We start from the raw sequence: 21,910 nt of genomic DNA, 5'->3' as shown, positions 1-21,910 counted from the left end.
AAGATAATCCTTGCTGTGGCAACGCGGCGTGTCTGCATGCAGGCAGGGGAGCTGGCCTCTGTGAGGATAGCTGCAAGGGGGTAAATTCCCCAGGGATGTACCATTGGCTCCAAACTGCCATAAACGTGGGACTGCTGGCCAGCAGACAGCTCGATTAAAGCCTTGAAACTGGAGAGGAATGAGAACAAAGGTATCATTATAGAAATAAAATATGTATCATTATATACAGCTTTATCTGACACTAACATTAATGGAGATCTTTTCAAGAGTTTCAGTGGGCCCAAGCCATTCAGTCTTCAGAGGAAGAAAGTGCTTGAGATTTTGAAGGACTCTTTCTGTTCTTGGTTTTCTCCCTGAGCTGGGTTTCCCTTCAACGGGTGTCTCTGATACTTTGTGTTTCTGCTAAAGCAAATAAATCATTTTGCTTTTTGTTAGTTCAGTTTAGCCAGAAGTTGGGAGAAGGCCAAGCAGAAATAATGCAAGAGGTTTTTGCCACGGAAATGAGGCAGGAAAAGTCCCGTCCAAATGGCTCACGCAAGTGCAAGGAAGTGTCACCAGTTCCTCCTCGGGAACGGATGGCAACTGCTGCAGTGCCACTTTGTGGTGGGATTGAGAAACAGATCCACGGAAAATTCACCTTTACCAAGAACAGTTGTGGAAATGAGGAGCTGTGACACTGAGCTGTGGTTTAACTCGGCTCAGCTCGGGTCGGCTCTGAAGAGAGAAGGGTCACGGTGTGACCTGAGGGTGAGCGACCTCCAGGCCCTTTGTCCAAAGCAAGTGGGTATTCCCAAAGCACTACTGACGTCGCCAGGGTGCCACCCTCCAACCTCTCCAGAGCCAGGACTTGTCCAGCCTTTGGCACTTGAGCATGTAATTGGTTTGATCCTAATCTAAACTTGACTTTGATCCAAAGATCTTTTATGCTGATCAACTCAAGAATCTATGAATTTCTCTTTTTTAAATGTCAGAGGTGTCACTTTTCTGAAACAAAGCCTATTCTTGAATCTGTTTCTCAAACTTGAGCTTTGTGTTTCAGTATCGGAGAGCATTATCACATCAACTCTCATGACATCAAAATGAAATCAATTTATGTTCCGTACATGCTATTCTGACCATCTCCAACAATATTGGTGTGATTTCCCTGGTTGCAGTGGAGCATTACTCCCACCACTTGCATGGAGGCTGGAAAAGGAACAATATCCTGCTTCTATTAGCACAGACGCAGCAGAATCTTCAGTGCGGCCAGTATCTGCACAGATTTGCTGCTATGATACTGTCAGCCAATATTTACATCATTTCTTGCCCAAAAAATGTTGTGTTTCCTTAAAAAACACATTTGCATAGTAAAAAACAAAGGCTGGTTTTACAAGAACTCCTTCTTGGTTCATGGACTGCTAAATGTTTCCAAGAATCACATTTAGACGAGGGTTAAGTGATCTTCTAGTCCAGGCTGAAAAGTCATGAGGGTACATTGTGTTTGCTGGAGGTTTATTGTTTGCCTGGTTTTGAGGAAGGAGAAAGGGCCACACAGGGCTGGATGACTCTATGAAGAGCAAAAGAAATAACAACATCCAACATGGGCACAGGAACTGAAGTCACAGATTGCAGGCTGGAAGATGTGGTTGTCACTGAGGCAGTGACACTGTCCTTGCTGTGGTACCTTTGTGTCATCATTCCTCATGTCATCCACGAGGTGTTTCTGATTTTCCCTTTGAAGTTATAAATCCCAGGCTGCCTCATTCCAGCTGCAGCATGCAGCCCCACAAGCCAGCCTCTGCAAAAAGAAAGCTGCATCCTACAGAAAACAGGATATGCCAAAGAATCTTGGTCCCACAGCCTTGTCCTGTACCTCCAGTGATCTCACTGCTGACCCACCCCACTGCCATCATGTCCAGGGACACATGTGGCCAGCCTGATGCCTTCTCTTCTTGCTCTGCTTGGTGGTCTCATTCTCCACCACACTCTCATGGAGCAGCGGGGGATATCTGGGCCACCAAGCCATTGCGGGCACTTGTAAAAAGAAGGAATTGTTGGTTCCTATGGCATTGCTCTGCCTTCAAGAACCCTTTGGTTTCCTTTCAAGTGAAATCTGCTTCAGAGCAGTTACCATCTCCATGGCTCTGTGGTTTCTTGCATCCCTGTACTCACCAGCATTCAGACGCTGGTTTGGGGAGGTTCAGGGCACCGTACAAAACAGTCAGTGCTTTGCCCTGTTTCCATTCTTGTCTCTGGGGAGAAAGATGGGGTTTCTTTGAGCCTTTTTGTCTTGTTTCCTGCTAAATGACAGGAGGCCAACATTAATATTGCTGGTGATTTCATCTCCTCTTGTGTTTTCCTACTGCATCCTTGTGACTGAAATCCAAGGATCTGGAATTCATGTCCTCAATGAAGTCCCACGGCAGAACCAAACTCCAGGAAAGCAAGTCCTGGGCATAGCAGGGAATGTTAAATTGCTGACATAGTTCCACCGAGCTGTCCCAGAGGGAGAATGAGCTGGAATAAAGCAGAAGATGGGTGCACAACCTCTGGGCTGTGTATCCGTGTCTGAATCTTCCTTGCAGTGTTTCCTGCACGTCTGCTGATGCTTCTTTCTGCCTTACACATCTTCAAAACCTGACTAATCCTTTGCCAATGTCCAGAGATCATCAGAGGAACTGACAAAGGGATCACAGTTTCCTTTTTCTAATCTCCACGTGGATATGACCAACACCTTAATTCTTTCAAAATTCAGCAAGAAGTGAGGAGGCCATAGGTGCAAGAAATGCCACTGAGTTCAGAAGCTTTAAGCAATAACTAGTAACCAGAAATTGCAACTACTATCTTACCCTGGTTTAATGCGCTATTGTGTGGGCCGTGCCCCCGCACTTTGCCCCGGGCAGGAGGTGGGGCTCAGCCCTGCTGTTCCAGTGCGCCGAGAGCAGGAGCTGCTGCCCGCTCCAGCTCCGCTCCAGCCCCGCTCCAGCCCCGCTCCTGCCCCGCTCCAGCCCCGCTCCAGCCCCGCTCCAGCTCCGCTCCAGCCCCGCTCCAGCCCCGCTCCTGCCCCGCTCCTGCCCCGCTCCAGCTCCGCTCCTGCCCCGCTCCAGCCCCGCTCCTGCCCCGCTCCTGCCCCGCTCCAGCTCCGCTCCAGCTCCGCTCCAGCTCCGCTCCTGCCCCGCTCCTGCCCCGCTCCAGCTCCGCTCCTGCCCCGCTCCAGCCCCGCTCCTGCCCCGCTCCAGCTCCGCTCCAGCCCCGCTCCTGCCCCGCTCCAGCTCCGCTCCTGCCCCGCTCCTGCCCCGCTCCTGCCCCGCTCCAGCCCCGCTCCTGCCCCGCTCCAGCTCCGCTCCAGCTCCGCTCCTGCCCCGCTCCAGCCCCGCTCCTGCCCCGCTCCAGCTCCGCTCCAGCCCCGCTCCTGCCCCGCTCCAGCTCCGCTCCTGCCCCGCTCCTGCCCCGCTCCTGCCCCGCTCCAGCCCCGCTCCTGCCCCGCTCCAGCCCCGCTCCTGCCCCGCTGCTGCCCCGCTCCTGCCCCGCTCCAGCTCCGCTCCTGCCCCGCTCCTGCCCCGCTCCAGCTCCGCTCCTGCCCCGCTCCTGCCCCGCTCCTGCCTCTGAAGCGCAGCAGCTCCGGGCCGGGCACGGCCGGGCTGTGGGGCAGGGATAATGCCGACAGAGCAAAACCAAGCCGTGCATCCACCGGTGCGGTATTGTGTAGGAGGGTACGGAACCCCAAGTCAGCCTGAGGGGGTTTCTCTCACCTCTAGTTATTGCTGAGCAGGATATAGCGTGACAGGAGGGTGACTGGGGGAGAGCAGCTCACTGCGGGAAACGCCAGTGTGGGACCAGGGCAAGGACCGACAGAACATAACTGCGACGGTCAGAGTTAGCTGAGTAAGTGAGAAAAAAGAGCCACGGGCACGTTCTCAAGCAACAAAGACATTAACTGAGGCCCTGAGCTGTGATGTGTGGGCAGGTTCAGCCCCGTTGGGGCCTTTGCACATCCTTGGAGGGTCCCTGCCCGGCAGAGGCCGTGACCTGCCTCAGCACTCCCTGCGCCTGGCACGGAAACCACACCTGAACGCCCGGGAGCAGCAGGGACATGAGCCGAGCCTTTGGAAACGCTCCGCCAGCCCTGCCCTGCGCGGATGGCCCGGAGCTGGCTGTGGCTGCACAGCTGCTTAACTCCAACCACAAGGGGAAATCAAGGCTGCAGCTACAGCTGCAGAAATTCCAGAAATTCCTGCTTCGGGTTGCCTGTGATGCAAATCAGGGCGTGAGCCCGGGAGAACCAGTGCTAATGCTGATCTCTCTCTGCTTAGTCACAAAAAGACGGCTTGCTTTCCTTTAAAGAAAATGTGGCTTACCTTAAATTTATGAGAAAAGAGCAGATAATTAGATGCTATCAACCGGCACAGCTCCAAGCATTTAAGTTCTGGGTGATTTCTGCATTACGTGGTGAGAGGGACTGAGCAATCCTGCACCAGTCACAGTGAGGCATTACCCAGTGACTAACTGCAATACTGGGTTTGAACAACCTGCATTGTTCTGATCATTGAGTCCAGTCCCCTGGTACTCCCTTAAGGACTGTCTGAATGCATGTTCCCTACCTGGAATGAAAACTTCTCTGTTTTCCAAAGGTACTGTTGTTTAGGCCTTTCCCAAATTCTAGTAAAATGTCTTTGACAGTAACTCCACAGGCAGGGACTTGTCACAGCACTTTTAGGTCTCCAGGTGTATTCTTCATTTTCAAGTTCAACACATGCACTGTAGTTGAACCAAGAAAAAAACAGATTTTTTTTTTTCATCTGTCATCTCTTTATCACTCACTCTTGGTGAGTGACCAGAGAATTCATAAAGGGCAGATGCAGCTCTCAGCTCCAGTGAGATTATTTATAGCGTGTGCCAAAGCTACACCCTGGCTGCACATGCCAGGCAGTTGCTACAAGCATGTGCCACTTTTCTGAAGGAGTCTGTAATACAAACTCCTCCTGGATTTTTAGCACATCACTGTGCTCATAAATATTTCTGAGGTTAGAAATCAGATGAACAGCTCTGTCTAGTGGCACTTGCAGTAACTACATCAGGTCATTATTTCTAACAGAATTCAGTCCATATGTGTTGAATCAAGTGAATCTAAAAATAGCTGATTGGCTTGCTTTTCCACATGGCAAATGCTCCAAGTACTTCTGGAGACATGGGATAAACATGTGAGGCCACACTCTGCCATGAGCTTTCTGTTCTTTTAAGAGCTTTACTGCCTTTATTTAATTTTCACCAAAAGCAATAAAAATCCCAGAGGCTTTGCCTTTCCTAAAGCTGTGATTGTAATTTGGAGGGCCCTGTGCTTCGCTCCCCCTGAGGTGTTTGGTGCTGATGTCCCAAATCCATCCCAGATCATGAGCCTGTTGTATGGCACAGTCACTTTGGTTTGGGTTTTGGGTGAGTTCCATGATAGTGCTCTGTGTATTCTTAACAAAACCACACAACTGGAGAAATGATTCTGGACCCTGCCAGAAACTGGGGTGGGGGAATCTCTCACTTGACCGGTTTTAAACGTGGACAGGTCCTGGTTCAGGAAGCCCCAGTTACAAACAGGACACCAGTGTACCCCTCTGTGTTTTAGCTCCCAGGATGTGGCCAAGTGGTGAGTTACCTTTGGGCTCATTGTTTTGTACAGTGAATATAAGATGTATGAAATTGGTTATTCTTTATAAAAGCCATGTGGACAGCTTGCTACAGTCTGAAGTGTTCTAAAACACTGTAAAAATTCTAAATCACTTCATATTGTCTAAAAAAAGTCACAAAAGGATGGCAGTTTTTCCCCTGAAATATCAAAATTAATTATTAAAATGTTCTTCAAAAAATTTCCTTTATTCTCATGATTTTTGTATGGCAAATTCATTATGTGATGTATGAAATGGGAACAGCACTGCACATAGCAGCTGGTGGCTATTAGCAGCTTTGGGTTTCCTATCTTGAGGGATGCTCTGAGTGTGTGCTCAGGTTGGCACAAAGGCAAGAGCTGGTGTTCCACCTGGAGAAAGGGGACAGCAAGTGCATGCTGTGTTTGCAGATGTCCTGGTATCCCAAGGTTTTGGATGCCAGCACTGCTAGCTTGAGTACCCTGAGGTTCAGGTAAATGTGCCATTGCAACCCGCGTGTGCTCCCCTGTGCGCAGTCGGGGCGGGGGCAGAGCTCACTGCTCGGGTGCTCCTCGTTCTCAGCAGCTCCCAGGTGTTAAGGCCTTATCACTGACAAGTCTGAGCAGTCTGACACCCACCCACAGGCTCTGGTTTTTCTTCTCTGTCACACTGAGCTGTGAGCTCAGCAAGCTTTGGGAGCCCAGAGCAGCCCACCTGCCTCCTCCACGCCCACCCACCCACTCACTGTTATCTACCCCAATTGCTGCTTAGAAAGTGATTCAAGCATACTTGTATGTAAGATGATGATGGTAAAACAACAGCTGTGTGTCAAAAGGGGAAAAGGATGTGAAGGGAGAAGGTAGTGAAGTTGTTGGGGTTAGAACTGAGTGGTTTGTGTTGGATGTGTGCGTGTGCCTCCGTGCGCAGTGCAGTACAGCTGCCTGTGTTACCTGTGTAATCTAAATTAGTGAGCATGAATAATAAAGAGATTGCACTAATTATTTCAGGGTAAAGATTCAGCATGTATCCTTGTCTAGTGACTTGAGGTTATGGGGCACCAGAGGTCAGAGCCTAAAGAGGGAAGGTGAGTGCACTGGAAGTTGCTCAAGATTTCAGGTGAGCCACAGCACAGAGCTCCCATGTGCTACCTGTGTGCCCAGGTCATAGCTGAAGAGCAGATGCTGCAAAGATCACAAAGCAAGTGGCACATTCTTTTCTATTTAAATCTCTCTTGAAACAAGGATTCTACCTTTTCTTAGCAGGCAAGGCTCTGCTCCTTTATTGTGGCAAGCAGGTACAGACAGAAATAAAGCCATGACTGGCTGAGAGTCATGTGCAGCACAACTTTCATATGGAGTCTACTTGCAGGTTTTTCTGAAATCTCCAATGAAGCCAACAGAATTTCCAAAGGAATGCATTCCTGTTAAATCTGCTCCTCCCTCCCTCCAGCAACATCGCTGCAGCCCTGCCTCGCTTTGCATAGCAAAGTCTGGAGATAAGGAGAGAAGTGGTCACAGAAACCTGCGCCTCCCCTGCCCAGGAGGGATCCCAGACTTTGATTCCCTTGCCTTCTCTGACTATTGCTTTATCCCGGTTCCCTGCAAGCGCTTTTCTCTGTGTGCCCCATCACCCCGAGGTGTTGCCTTTCTCTGCCACAACCCAGATTGAATCTGGAGAAGTGGGGTTTTTCAGCTATTTCTGTCCAACATTTTGAAGCTGCAAGTCCTGGATCGTGCCTCCTTTCCCTCCTTCTCCCTTGTGCTGAGTTTTCTTTCTCACATCTCCTTCTCTAGGTTCTGACTCATTTCACTCTTTGTGAGCTCTCATTTGGCATCTCCCATGCAGTCTGCCTGCCAATTCCTTGCAATCCCCACTGTCTCTCCACTATGTTACTTGGATGCCTGCCAATTCTCAGGCTTTAAACTTCAGTATTTCTAGGATCTGCTCTCCTGAGATTTTTTTTCCTTTTTTTTTTAAATTTCCTCTCCCTTTTTAATATTTCTAACCATTTCTCCTTTGGCCCTGTGCTGAACTCTCTCTAGGCACAAGGAAAATAAGAAGGTTCTTTTGTGACCTGGCTTGGAACAGATTGAATTCCAAAGGGTGGTGTAGAGATTTGTTTCAATATGCTCCTGGAGGCTTTATTCAAAGTGCAGAGGCTCTCAGCTGCCTCTTTAAAGAGATAGTCTGTAGATAAACCAAAATTCACTGTTTTAATATGCTCCAGTGATCTATATATGCTAAACACTTTCATTTTTGACAGCCTTGGGGAAGGCAAGAGATGACAGACCGTGTTATTCTGACAATTTTATTCAGTGTTCTTCCTATTTGCTATAAAGGGCATTTCCCACAAACAATCAAGTACAACTGAATGAGCGAAGCTGCTTAATTTGCAGGGGAGAAGAAATTCTGGGATGTTTTTCCATGCCAATCCTTTGATCAATACTGCAAATTTGGAACAAGTATGTCAGTTCCAATGTGTACATCCATGCCTCTTCATGGAAGGCAGCTCCTCTGTTCTCCTTACAAACACATCTCTGAGCCTTCCTTCAAGATCACTCCTGCTCTGAAATTCTGCTGCTGCTCTTGTGGGTCCAGTTCCTATCAAAGGGCTGGTTTGGTGCTTTTTGAAAGAACAAAGAACGTGCGATATGTTATCTGTATGTGGTGTCCTTCACAAGCTGGAGCCTGACCAGGAGCTCAGGTTCCTGCTGGGCCCGTGCTGGCCCCAGCATCAGCCCATGGCTTCCCCAGCAGCTCTCCCAACCTCCCGGACACATGGATCGTGCAGGCTGATCCACACCCCCAGCTCCCAGCCAGGAGGTTTATTTATCTTTGCCTGAGGGTTCATATAAACTCCAAGTCCAGTAATAAACTGTGCAGCTTTCTCTGTCACAGGCTCTTGAATACTCTCGTTATGATTTAGTGTTTCTACAAATAACTGTTTTCTATTTACACTCCTGAGCTGCATTGACAGCAGTGGGACTCTTGTTACAGTCTGTTGTGTTTCTTATTAATGCCACATGTGTTCATCACAGCTGAAATACTGCGGTGAATACCAGAGGAATTGTGCCTTAAGTGGAGTCTGAAATGTAAATCTCAGGGTACTGCTCTCCAGTGATTCATCCAAACTGCCTTTCACTGGTTTGCTCCTTAAGTTCTGGTATTAAAGACACGCTGGTCTGTAAGAACTGTCACTGAACTGTCACTGAACAGCACTTGTGCTGAAAGCCCTCTGGAAGGCTCTCGCAGCAGCCTCGGAAAAGGGAGAGGGCAGGAAGGTCCCAGACCAGACACGGGGTTTTGCTGGAAGCAGGAATCTGGGGCACAGCTGGTTTGTGCAGGGGTTGCCTGTGGATGGCTTTCCAGAAGGGAGCGGCACCAGAACTGCCGTGGATGGTGTCTGATTGCTGGGGAGGCACAGGGAAAACCAGGAAAACCCCATCCCTCCCTGTCTGTGCAATGGTAGGCATCAGCCTCGGGAATATGGAGCAGGAATGCAGGATGGAAGGCTGGAACAGATAAGGACAGTGTGCACAAGGCATCGCAGGAGTCAAAAGCAATGCAAGAAAAAACAGTGTCTGGAGGTCAGGGTCAGTCGATGTCTGCAAATCATACACACATTGCTTGTGGGATCTGTTCAAACTGGTTTATCTCTTACAAACTGGGGTGTGCAAGTGATTTAATTGCTGGTTGGGTGAATGCTTGTCCCTGCAAAACACTGCAAAATGAAAATAGCTAATAATTAATGTCTAATAGCAATTTTTGCACTGGGTGTCTTTGCTGCAGCTTTATTTCAGGTGGGGAGAACTCAAATGGGATTGGGTCAGCAGTAATTTAGCCCGATTAGGAATGTGGGTTTTGGACTCTTTGATGGACTCTTATTTATCATCTGTCTCCAGGTGAGATCAGTCAGATGCAGAAAAACCTCAGTGAATTCAACTTGGGCAGCTTTTGAAAACAAATGAAAAATGCTGTTAGGAATGAGTCTTAAGTTTCATGGGAGGCTGGGGAGAAAGGCTTATCCATTTATTATCCAGTAGTTTAACCAGGGTCACTTTGGCTTTGCTGAAATTTATCTCCTCAAGGACAGGGAAATCTAAATTCCTCCATTTGCTTTTCACATTCCTCCTGCTGCAAGGCTCTTTTTTGAAATATATTATAAAATAAGGTGAAAAAAAGATTGAATGTAATTCTTCTGTTGCTACTAGGGGAACCAATGACCAAGGTCAAACACTTTCACACTTTTTCCACCTTCGAAGTTTTAGTCACACTACAGTTTCATCTGGAGACTTGTAAAGGTTGGTTGGAAACAAGTTTATCAGTCTAGGAATGTAAGTCATGAACAACTTCAGCTCTTTATCTTCCACAGAATTTGACTGCAGAAGAAATAAAGGATTAATAGGCCTTGGATTCTGGTGTCCCAGATGCCTGTGTCTGTTCCCTTACAGCAGGCTGTGAGCAGCCCAGTCACTGTCAGCCTGTCATTCCTTGCACACAAATCTGCCCCGTGGGTGGCTTGGCACTGACAGCTTGGGTGCTGCTGGCTGGACACCGGGAGAGCCAGAGTGTCCTGGAGCAAGGCAAAGAAGGAAAGAACATTGTCCCTTTTTCCTTGCTAGCAAGGAAAGGGCAGTGGTGAAACCATTCTCTGAAGCCACTCCAGTGGGATTTCTGATGTAGCTCCATAAACCTCCCAGCATCTGATAACGTTTCCATGAGCTGAAGGTGCTGCTGGGCACTCAGCCCGTGTCCTGCTGTGCCCTGTCCACCACTGTGTTCACAGAACAGAGCAGCTCCCTGAGGGGCCCACAGGGGCTGTGACTTGCCCACAACTGCCCGGTGCCCAGCACTGCTGGCTGAGGTCCCTCACAGCCACTCACTCTGCGAGTGGCACAGAGTGGCACACACTCACCTCTGGACACTGGTCCAGGGAAGTCTGGTCCTCTGGCTCAGGCCCTGGATGAGACTCAGAGGACTTGTTCCACACATAACTTGGGTTTGGTTGATGCCTGAACAGCACCTCCTGTAGCCTGGGGACCATGCTCTGTGGCCTGGGCCACCACGGGGCCACCTGCACCCAACAAAGGGCCCTGTCTGCCCTGAGGAGGGGATGGACCATGCTCAGGAGAGGAAGGAAAGTGCTCAGGAGGGGATGGACAGTGCTGGGGAGGCGATGGACAGTGCTCAGGAGAGGAGGGACAGTGCTGGTGCCCTGCAGCTGCTGCTGGAGCTCATCCTGCTGCCCTGCAGAGCCCTGCACTGCAGCATCCAGGGCAGAGGGTAAAGCAAGGAGCCTGACAGGAACTTTCTCTCAAACTGGGGACATCCAAACAGAGCCCTTATTTACTAAAGTGATTGAGTCATCTGTTCATTTTCACTGACTGGGATTTGGCCTGTGAATACAGAAGTTGGAACTGCCTGTTCTTCACTTGTTTTTCCATGTCTTGGACATTTTCTTTCCAGTCATGTTTTGTTCCATCTCATCCATCTCCCTGAAGACACAGTGTCTGTTTAGCAGTGACTATAAAATAAACTAATCTTCAAGGCAGGACACTTTTGCTCTCTGTCTTACCCTTAATAGGTATTGAAATGAATGAAATAATTCCTAAGTTGTTTGAGAAGCATAGTGATGATCCCTACATGTGATTATTTTTTTAAAAGGACTCCTTTTATAATTTACTCTTTATTAAGTGAACAGTCTTTAATAGTGTTTATCACAAAGGGACATTTAAATCTATTCTGTTCCATTTTGGCTTCTCTGAACAGTCTTTTCACTTCTCCATAGAAAATGGGAATGGACAAAATGTGAAGTATGTGTGAGTGAAATGATGGTGCATGGCCTGGTGGAGAAACTGATCTTTTAAAAATAATATCTTGCAATCTTTCTCCTAATGGATTTGGAATGGGCCTGTTCCAAGCTCGTTAATGTGGGGCTGCCAGCTCACCTGCCTCTGTTTAGCTTTGTGAAGAGCTTTTCCTACTGTATTTTTTAAATACAGAACTAAAACCATGCTGAGCTTTTCTTTTGCCCTGACAGGAGCTTTTATGTGTGAGCAGTGGCTGCTTTCTATTTGCTGTCCTGTGCTGCAGCCCTGTGTAAAGCTCGGTGCGTTTTGGGAACAGCCATCCTGGCATCACCTCTGGTTACTAGGAGCTTCTGAAGGAACAACCCATTTTGGGATTCATTATTTGCCTGTCCTCCCTTTGCATAAATGAGAGAAATATCTGTCCCCTTTGGGACAATGGAGAACAGTCCCCGGGGTAAAGGGACCCCTGACTCTTTGTCAGTGACAGGTCAGCTGTGAATACTCGCGTTTCCCCAACAGCCACGGGCTGTCCGTGAGCTGCTGCTCAGGGAAACCCCCGGCAGGCAGCACAGCTGGGCAGAGGCAGGGCTGGGAAAAAGAACCTGACACGGAGGGATTCATTTTTTAATAAAGGTTTATTGGACTATATGAGCACACACAGGTGTGAGACTAATGAAATACATGTGGTAAAAGAAGAAAAGAACCTGCGTTAAGCTTCCCTTGCTCATCACCAGGCCTGGCACTGCTGTGTGCCAGGGAAAGGAATGGAGAGCTGAGGAATGGAATGGAGAGACAGAGCTCCCCTTCCAGCCCTGCTTCCCTCTGGGACCCCCTCATTCTGCAGTGGACTTTCCAATGCTCTTACAGCCCTGAAGGGTCTCTTGGATCCTTCCATACAGATCCTTCATTGCTTCTCCAGCAGCCCTGTTCCTGCTTAATGGGATGTGCCTGCTTCTGCCCTTTCAGCTTTGGGGGCATCTCCCAGCGCAGTGGCACTGGCCTTGTCCCTGGCCCCCTCTGTGTGCCTTTCTCTTGCTCTGTTTTCTCTAGGGAAAACAAGATGTCCACTTAAGATGTACATATAAACAGAGATATCTAATAATGTGCCTAAAATACTCAAGGAATTCCTTAATGGAAGTATGGAGAATAAACGCAGTGTTTCCGTATTCAGCCCCAAATAATGCATCCTTCCTCCCTGTTTCTGTGCTGAATGCACAGGGATTGATGCAAGGTGTAGCACCCTTGGTGTGAACTGTGGCCACATTTCCCTTAAACACTGACAGAGTAAGGATGGGGGATTTACCCTGTCCTTGGCTCTGCTGACAGAATCAGGATGGGGACATTGTCCTGTCCCTGGCTCCAGTGGCCTCTCCTGAGCAGGGTGAGGGCTGCCAGCAAGGCCTGTGTTAGCACATCAGTGAGAGTCCCATGGCAGGGATGGAGCCAAGGGCTCACCATCTACAAATGTGATTTAATGTTTTTAATGGATTAAGGCCATACTTCTGTTGAGCTTTCTGCCAAGGAAGGAAAGAACTACAATTGTGCTTTGTGAAAACAAGGTGAATGAGCAGATTTGGGACAGTCCAGGCTGATCTTGTCAAACAGACACGACCTGTGCAGGAGCAGAGGGGCTACCAGCTGATGCTCTAATTTGTTCAAAACTGTGCAATTAATTGAAGCATGGTGGGAAGAAATTATTTGTATGGGGTTTATAAATGCAAGGTCCTGCAGGACTGAGATGGGTGAGACTGGAAAAAAAAGGCTTCCTTATCTTTACCTTCTCCCTTTCCATATCAGTTTCCTGGGGGTATAGAACTCCACATAAAAACTGAAGACTTATTTCCTTGCTGTGTTTGACCTGTGCACGTGGTGACATAAAGGACAGGACAACTGAGAAACACTTATTTTTATTAGTTTTCTTTTCCTCCACAAACCTGTTTGGTTCAAAATAGGAGCAGTGTAAATAATGCCAAATATATTGGTACCTAAATCCCTCCAGGTGCAATAATGCAAGGAGTTTAGGAAACCAGGTATGGACTGTTGTTAAAACACAATTTTCTTTCTGAAAACATAACCATGGATTAAATCAGTTGGGTAATTAAGAATTAGACTTTGACTGTGCAAAGGACAAAGAAAGATTTCTAATTATTTTATATTATGTTTTCACTCAGAGTAGGACTCCGTGAGAAAGGCTATTTTTGGACTGAAATTTTAGAGCAGACCTCCTTTGCTGTAATACAACATACTTCTAGTAAACCTCCTGTGTTTCAATGATCAGCTTTCCAAACTTTGTGTCCCAGGAGTTTGTTCTTTATGTGGTTTTTTCCCCCTATTGGAAGTGTCCCAGTTTTTCAGCTTTAGTTTTGGATGGACAGTTACAGTGAGGGAGTTTAGTCCAAGAATATCAGTGTGATATTTTTATCACTGTGATTGGGCTGCCCTGTTAATGATTTACTTAAAACAAAGAGACCTTTGCTATGGTGTTTGCTGCCCAGTCATAACTATCTGGAGTATTTCAAGTATTCCTAGGTTTTCACTCACAAGGATAAGAGCATCTGCAGCTGTCTGTCATTTCTAATGTCTCTTGCTTCTGCTTTAAATATTTCCCTTGGAATTCTCAGGAGCTTTGGGAATGTTTTTTTAAACTCTCAATCCCTGGCTGGCTGTAGCTTGACACCCAGCAGGCTGTTGCATCCTGTGCTCCAGGCAAAACCTGTTAAAATTGTGGAGCCTCCCTCAGAGCAGCTGGATTCTGCCCTTGGGAAGGCTGGATTCTGCCCTCAGAGCAGCTGGATTCTGCCCTTGGGAAGGCTGGATTCTGCCCTCAGAGAGTCTGGATTCTGCCCTTGGGAAGGCTGGATTCTGCCCTCAGAGAGTCTGGACTCTGCCCTTGGGAAGGTTGGACTCTGCCCTTGGAGGGAGCCGGGTGCCGTGCTGGGGCCTGCAGCTCTGGGGACACTGGGCAGTGGTTAAAACACACAGCAGGGACTGGTGGTGTCTCTGGTCAGTGTTTCTGCCTTCAGATAGAACCTGAGTATTTCCAGTTCTTGTGATGTTTTGGGGCTGAGGGCTTTCAGCAATGCAAAAAAATGGCTGTTCCAGACTCAGTTTCCTCCTGCCCTGAGGTGCTGCAGTGAATGTTACCACGGATAGAAATCAAGTTAAACATCAACAGCAAAGTAAAGAGGATCAGGGTACAAGTTGAAGGGTTGTGTGCCTGTTTCATTAAGGCATATGAATGGCTTCATGATCTGAAAACACGACATTTAATTAGTGTTTTGTTCTTCAGATCGTTAGTTCCTCTAAGAAATTATTTATTTTTATCCCACTAAGAAAATGAAGCTATAAAAAAAGCTGTTCCACTGTTTCTAATGGGTGATGGTTTGCACTTTGCTGTTTCCCTCAATGGCCTAAGGTCAGTGCTGAAGCTGCTGCAGGACTCCCCTCACATCCCAGACGGACACCAGGAACTTGATTTTTATTGTATACTGATTTAAACTTTTATTTGGCATTAGCTTAAAAGCTAATTCTACATCAGCAAACTCCTGTAGGAGCATTTCCAAAGCAGCTGGGACGTTAAGAATCCTTCGTTGCACAACGGGAGAGGCGTGGACTGTGCCAGACTCGCGCTGCACTGTCAGACCAAATTCCTTTCTGGGAGCTTTATTGTGCAGTTGTTGCCGAGTCACAGGAGTCCAGAAGGTACATGCAAAACTGCACCCAGGGAAATCCATAGAAATATCTGGATGGAAAAAATCTTGTTTGATAAAAACGAACATTCTCTCCCCTCTGAACATGAGAGTTCACCTCATGAAAGCAGTTCTATCTGATTTTTAATATCTCTGAGCTTAAAATAATTGCTCTGTTCAAAGAGTCCATATAACTCACAGTGAGATGAATAAATAATGTATTTTGGTTATTTTGCTACTTGAGGAATTGATTAATTATGATACAGAGCAAGTAGGTATTGAGCTGAGCAAACTGGCTGGTAACACATGTTCTTCTCTCTCTTCTATCTTAGTGGGAAAAATGTGTTCTCTATTTCCTTCTAGTGTCTGGCTTTTATCACTGAAAAACACGAGATCATGAAGTGCATCACAGCATTCCCGAGGAATGTTGTCCGTGGCTGCACTGACACTGCACGGGGAGGTGCTGAACGGGGCCTGGGCAGTGCCAGATGAATTCAGCACCCCGGGGCAGAGCATGCCAGAAGCTGAGTGTCCCTCTTCTTATTTGTCTAAATTCTTAAGAGAGAAAGAGCATGTAGAAACAAGAACAGGAAGCACTGAGTCTCACAGGCAAACTGCTCCTTGCAGTTCTCTTTTTGGGGTTTCCAAGCAATGAAACAAAAGGTTGCTCTTGCTTTCAGACTGCATTTGCAAACATTTTCAGTCACTTTATTTGTCTTTCATCTCCTGAGAAACTGAGTAAAACTGTAAATGAAACAAAAGCACTTTGATACCACAGATTAATTGGGAGGTATTTAACAGCACAGAACTTGCTAGGAAGAAGCCAGGCAACATTTTCTGAGAAAGAAATGTTCTTGCTTCGTGCCTGGTATCTTAATCCACTCCTACCTTTTGTCTTCTATACCCCAGAGGAGCATAACTCAACATTAAAAAGCCCTCCACACAAAATATGCAATAATAGCCTGTAAAAATGAAATGCAAAGCACACTAAGACCATGTACAAATAGGAGCAGTGCTGTAACAGGAATCACAATCCACAGGCTCCTTCTCATCACTTGGAAGGCCACAGAGCACTGTCACTGTGCTGTGCAGGCACTGTGGGGGTTCAGTCCTTTCAGATGACTTTCTCAGCTCCCCAGGGAACACAGCCAGCCCTTCCAGGGACAGCCAGCAGTGCTGATGGTGCTGCTCAGCCTGGTGGATCCTGCAGACACGGGAGGTGCTGTCCCGGCCATTCAGGGCAGCTCCTCTTTTGTTTCCATGGCCACCACGGGGATGCTGCCGTCCCTTCGCGTTCCAGGTACTTGTAAGGCCTTTGCAAAGCCAGTGGAGCTCGGAGCAGTGTCCTCATGCTCCGAGAGAGGCTCTTGCCTGTTCCAGCTCTTCCCAACTAGGTAAAGTATGTGGAAGGACTCTGCCCAGCCTCTGCTCCGTGCCGGGCCCAGGCTGGCCAGCTGATCTGCTGGAAGAAATCATTCTGCATGGCTCTCGTGCCAAGTTTTGTCAGAGTAACTTGAAAAGCATTTAAACTCTTTATTAACATTTATAAACCAATTTATTCTCCATGGCAGTGATGCTGGGCAAGGGTTCTGCTTATTTTGGGTGCAGCCCTGCCTCTCTGGAAGAAAGCCTTTTGCAAGGTCGTGATCACCTTCAGTTTGATTTAAGGAATGAAATCAGTCTGTGACTAATTTTGAAACCAACTAAAAAGCAATAAAATTGTTTTGTCTCTGGGGACTTGTTTCACTGATAAAATGAATGGTCTCAGCCAGATTTACTGCACAGGCAGAGTGCACTGGCCATGCTGCTGCATCAGAGGCCTTGGCAAAGCAGGACTTGCTCTATCCACTACTTTTTTCCCCCTCCTTTTGAAACCAGAGTTCCTTTCTTTTGGGAATCTGTTTTTGGCTCAGTGAGTGTCTCTACCCCCCTCTTCTCTCTCTTTTCAGTCTTGTTAGAAGTGCTGTATGAATTCTCAGACTCTCACTGCTCCTGACATGCTGCTGTTCCAGCTGAAGGGCCTTTCTCTCCTGCAATATCCTCGTTTACACACCCCCTCTCCTTTTGTCCTCCTCAGCACTGCACCTATCAGGTCTAGAATTTCTACCCTGTTCTGTGTGATAGGTCAGGAAATAAGTCACGGTAAGGTGAAGAATGAAAAAAGGACTAAGATGATATGACAGAAATTATTTCCAAATGAGAAGAACACTGAAGTGACTTCTAGAAAATCAGAGCTTGGCTCCGACTGGAAAGGAGACAACTGAAGAAACTGCGATTAGAGAAACCATAGTGTTGAATTTTGGCACGTCCAATAGCAGATCAAATCCCACTAATTAAAATGTAGTTGAGCTAATTAGTAGGAGCAGAGTTGAATTAGGAACACTTTTAATAGCTGGGAGAGAAAAGATAGTAAGAGAAGTGCCAGTTTTTCAAAATGTTTAGGGAAAGGAGCAGGGGGACGAGGAAATGTGAGAGAGGCCTCTCGCTAAGCAGATCAGGGAATTCGGTCAAACTCGTGGTTATTTAGGTCCAATTAGGCCTAATGCAGCCCAAACCCTGGGCTTGTAGAAGTGAGTAATGAAAGTCCCCCAGCCCTTGGCAGGCCCGGGCTCTGCACGCATCCATGCATAGTTTCCACTGAAGGACTACAGCCAAGTGAGGCGTGGAGTCTGGCTGTGGGGAGTACAAATGGGAAACTGGAATTTAAGGGGGAAAGGCACACTTCAGAGCTTCAGCTCATTAGAGAAAAACAGACACAAGCTTCCCTGCCTCGCACTCCAGATTTCCTCCCTTTCTGATTCTGTTGCTATGGCATTCATAAAATTCCAGCATTTCAATGCAGCAAAGGGGAAATCTGGCACATAACTGCATGTTAATCAGTTGTTTGAAATTAAATCAGGTTCAGCATTTCTAAAATCACCCCAATTACAGAATCACAAGACCAGTTAGGTTGGAAAAGACCACTAAGATCATGGAGTCCAACCTCTGACTGATTTCTACCTTGTCAACTAGAACTGAGGTGAGCCATGCAACCAAGGCAAGCCATTCCCTGGGGCTCATGTATCTCACGTGAGAGAGTCAGGTTTGAAAAAGCTCAGCCTCTGTTCAGAGCAGCTGCCCCGTCTGCAGAGTCCGAGGGGCCTGTGGAGCCCCCAGGGTGTCCAGTTGGCAGTGGGCACCTGGAACCTCCCGGGAAGGGCAGGGCTGGCCAAGCCCAGGGACACCACAGGGCTGGGGAGCCACAGCCTGAGAGGGGCTGAGAACGGCTGACTCTCCTGCTCCCACTGCAAACAGTGGCAGTGATGTACCACACACAGAAATTACTGCCTATCAATAAGGAAACAAATAAAAAACATTGGGGTTCTCTTTTTTTTTTTTTTTTAATTTCTGTATGGGCAGAATGTTCATTCCTTAAGAAAAAACAAAAACAAAACCACACCAAGAAAACCAGCAGCAACCAAACTTAGAGAATAAGCAGCAGCTCCTTGGAGACTTACCCCCTGTCCCCCTGTCACTTGCTCAGGCATTTCTGTGCACAGTTGACAAAGGGAGAACAAAGCAGACCCAGCAATCCATCCTTGAGCTGCACAGACTGTCCGTGCTGGCTCCCAGCTTGCTTGAGTTTCTAATGGCAACCACAAAAAGTCTTCAGCTATGGCAAGCAGTGCCATCTTTTTGTTAGGAGATGTTTGAAATCCTGCAAACTCTTTAAATAGCAACATCTTATGAACTACAGTGCTCAGATTAAAGAGGTTTTATCTACATTTTCTAGGACTTTCTCTTAACTGCTCTCCTATGAAAAGAATGGTGTTTGAATTACTGAGAGGAAATTCACTGTCAGAATTTCAAAATGGAATTGTAAAACTGGAAAAAAGAATGTATATAACTAAACTGGAGGTGAAGGGACACACTTCCCAGTTTCACAATTCTCCTTTAATAGTCAGATTCACCTCATATTCACTGAACAAAAATTAGAAATAGGTGTAACTTTTGGAAAGTTTGATAACCTTTGACAGAAATTTCCTACTTTACTGTTAGACTGACCTAATCCTATTGGACCTGATTATCTACCCTGAAGCCTGTGGGAGTTTTACTGGTAAAAGTGTTGGGAGATATAAATTGTGTTGGAAAATTAAAAAGAAAATCAAAGAAGAACATATAATTCAAGCAAGGCAGGAAATGTTTTTCACATCAAAGTATGAAATACTCACACACAAAATTCGGTTAACATATTGAAATCTCAAATACTTCCTGTTGGAAAATTCCCAATCAACTCTATAAATGATGGAGCTGCCAGGTACACCCTCCTTCTCTCACAGAGGAAACAATCTCTGCACCCACCTCTGAGGCAGTAAAGGAAGAGACATGATCAGGAAATAGTGCTGGTAAATCAGCTGCGAAACAAGTAATATCAGTCTAAATATTAGCAAATAAAAAATTATTTTTACAATAATATAGACAAGAATTTATAACTTTCATGACAAGAGTGACAGAAGCAGCAGTACCTCAGTCCTCAGTTGTGTTTCTTGGGTACACATTCTTTCTTACTCTTTTTCTTTTCATCCCAGTTTAGCAGTAAAATAGCATCTTGTTTCAACTTTGATGCTCCATGGGCATTACCAGGTCCTTTATTCCTGCAGTACAATGAGATGTAGTTTTCCCCTAAAAGCTTTTAGTTAATGCTGCAAAGCTTTCTGTTATTGCTGAATATTTTAGCAGCAGCAAAAAAACAATTAAGAGGAAAATAGGAATAATTAAATGTCTTCTGCCATCTTGGATTGATTTACAGTTAAAATTTGGCAGTGTTCAGAGTAAAGTCTTTCACAGCCACATACAGTTGTAGAGAAAAGAAAGAGGGGGTAGGAGGTTGGAAGGCTCGACCCTTCCTGAGTGCTGTGGCTGGCAGTGCTGTGGGATTGCCTGTGTTGCTGGAGTAACTGTGTCCTCCATGGGAAAATCCTGCTACTTGCATTGGAAAGAGGCTCCACTCCCTTGGTTCATGTCCCTGGAAAAGCAGCGAAACCAGTGACAGAAGGATTTCACCAGTGCCTGGCTCTGTCACACTGACATCTCGTCTTTTCTTTGCTTGTGCTGACCCCTGTCACTCCTGGGCTTGGGGAGGGTTTTTGTGGGACAGAAGGAGCCTTATTCCCCCTGCATGCTAATTCTGGGACCGAGACTTGCTCTGAGCCGAGCACGGCTGGGTCTTCTTCAGCTGCCTGTGAACAGCCAGGGAAACAGAGGAGTTTCAAAAGAATGTTATTTATATTGCTGCTCCCTAGCTGGCAGTTAATACAGACGGGACGTACATCCGATTCCTTCGGGGATTAACCGGCAGCTGGGCACTTCCCCTGGAGCCATTCCAGCCCTCCCCTCCCTGGGAGGCACAGAGGGGACAGATGTGCTGGGAATGCCCCTGGGGAGGCTGGAGGCAGTGGGGATCGGGCCCCAACCAGCAGCTAGGGTCACCTGCACAGCTCTGAAGCTGCAGGGCATGGCCAGGACCTGGCTTTGGGAAAGGTTCCAAAGAAACACAGCTCACAGCACATGCACGGGAATTCTCCTGGCTGCAGCTTCCACGGCACGGACTCTGCTCCACACCTCCTGACACCCCAAAACTGGCTGGGGGGTAGAGAGGACTGATCAAAGTGGGTTAAGAAGTACTGACACCACAAACAGAATAAGTCAGTTTAGTTAGAAGCACTGAATTACAGGTGTTTGCCCAACACCTCCAGGTGTTTGCAGGATTGAAGAGCTATAGCCCAGCACACACCAGAGACAGCCTGCAGCTGGACGCTACACGTGACATGGTTCTGAACCTGAATATACAAAGTGTCCAAGGACTTTTCTTCCTTTTTTCTTCTTTGCCAGAAAGTACAGATCCGACTCAGAGTCTTTTTTACATCTCCTCTAAATTACTGCATGAACATTTAAATCTGATTTTTACATTAAGATCTTACACAAAAGTATGCACTCAACCCTGTAACCTTTCCAAAGCTATGTTTAATCTGACTATTACTCGTGGGCTTGTCATCTTGAGAGAATCTCTCATTTGTTCTGAGCGACAAGATACCATTCTGCTGTACTGATTTGGAGAGAAGAAAATGGTGTATTTCATAGACCTGAAATATGTAGAGTATGATACTGATTGCACTGATTAAAAACCATCCTACAGGACACAAACAGTGTGTTTGAGACATGAAGCATTTGGGTCATAAAGCCAGGTCTCACTGCTGGTTTTGCTCTTTGATTGCACAGAGAGGCAAAGCGTGCTTTTGATGTGGATGTAGGGAGAAGATGAATAGTCCTCCATTTTCCTTGGTAGATTTTCAGGCAATAACCACATTCCCCACTGAACTGTGCACACCCTCGAACCTCCACCTGCCTCATGCTGGTTATGATACACGTGGGCTTCTGGATATCATGGAGTGTTTGGCTGCAGGCAGGTATCGAAATGCTTCTGGCTTGGTGCCAATTCCTGACACCAGCTTTTAGGTCTTGTGGCTGGGATGGGAGGTTCACTTAAAACTCTCCCTCATAAATGCTCAAGGTCAATATCTGGGTTAACTGCAGTGCCGTGAAGATGGGTGGAAAACTTCCCTGCAGGCTCCTGCCCCCCATCCCAAGGGTGCAGCACTCCAGGCTCTACGCTGGGCAGGGATCTAGCCCTAGGGAAGGATAAGCTGCCCTGCCTGGGCTCTGAGCAGCTCAGGTTTGGGCACGCTACACAAGAGCCTCAGTGATTTCACAGTGACCTGGCTTTGTAGGAGGGCTTAATAACCATGTTTACATTTCT

This window comes from Aphelocoma coerulescens, chromosome 9, assembly GCF_041296385.1.
Source record: "Aphelocoma coerulescens isolate FSJ_1873_10779 chromosome 9, UR_Acoe_1.0, whole genome shotgun sequence".
NCBI lineage: Eukaryota > Metazoa > Chordata > Aves > Passeriformes > Corvidae > Aphelocoma > Aphelocoma coerulescens.
Note: the sequence above shows the minus strand (reverse complement) of the source record.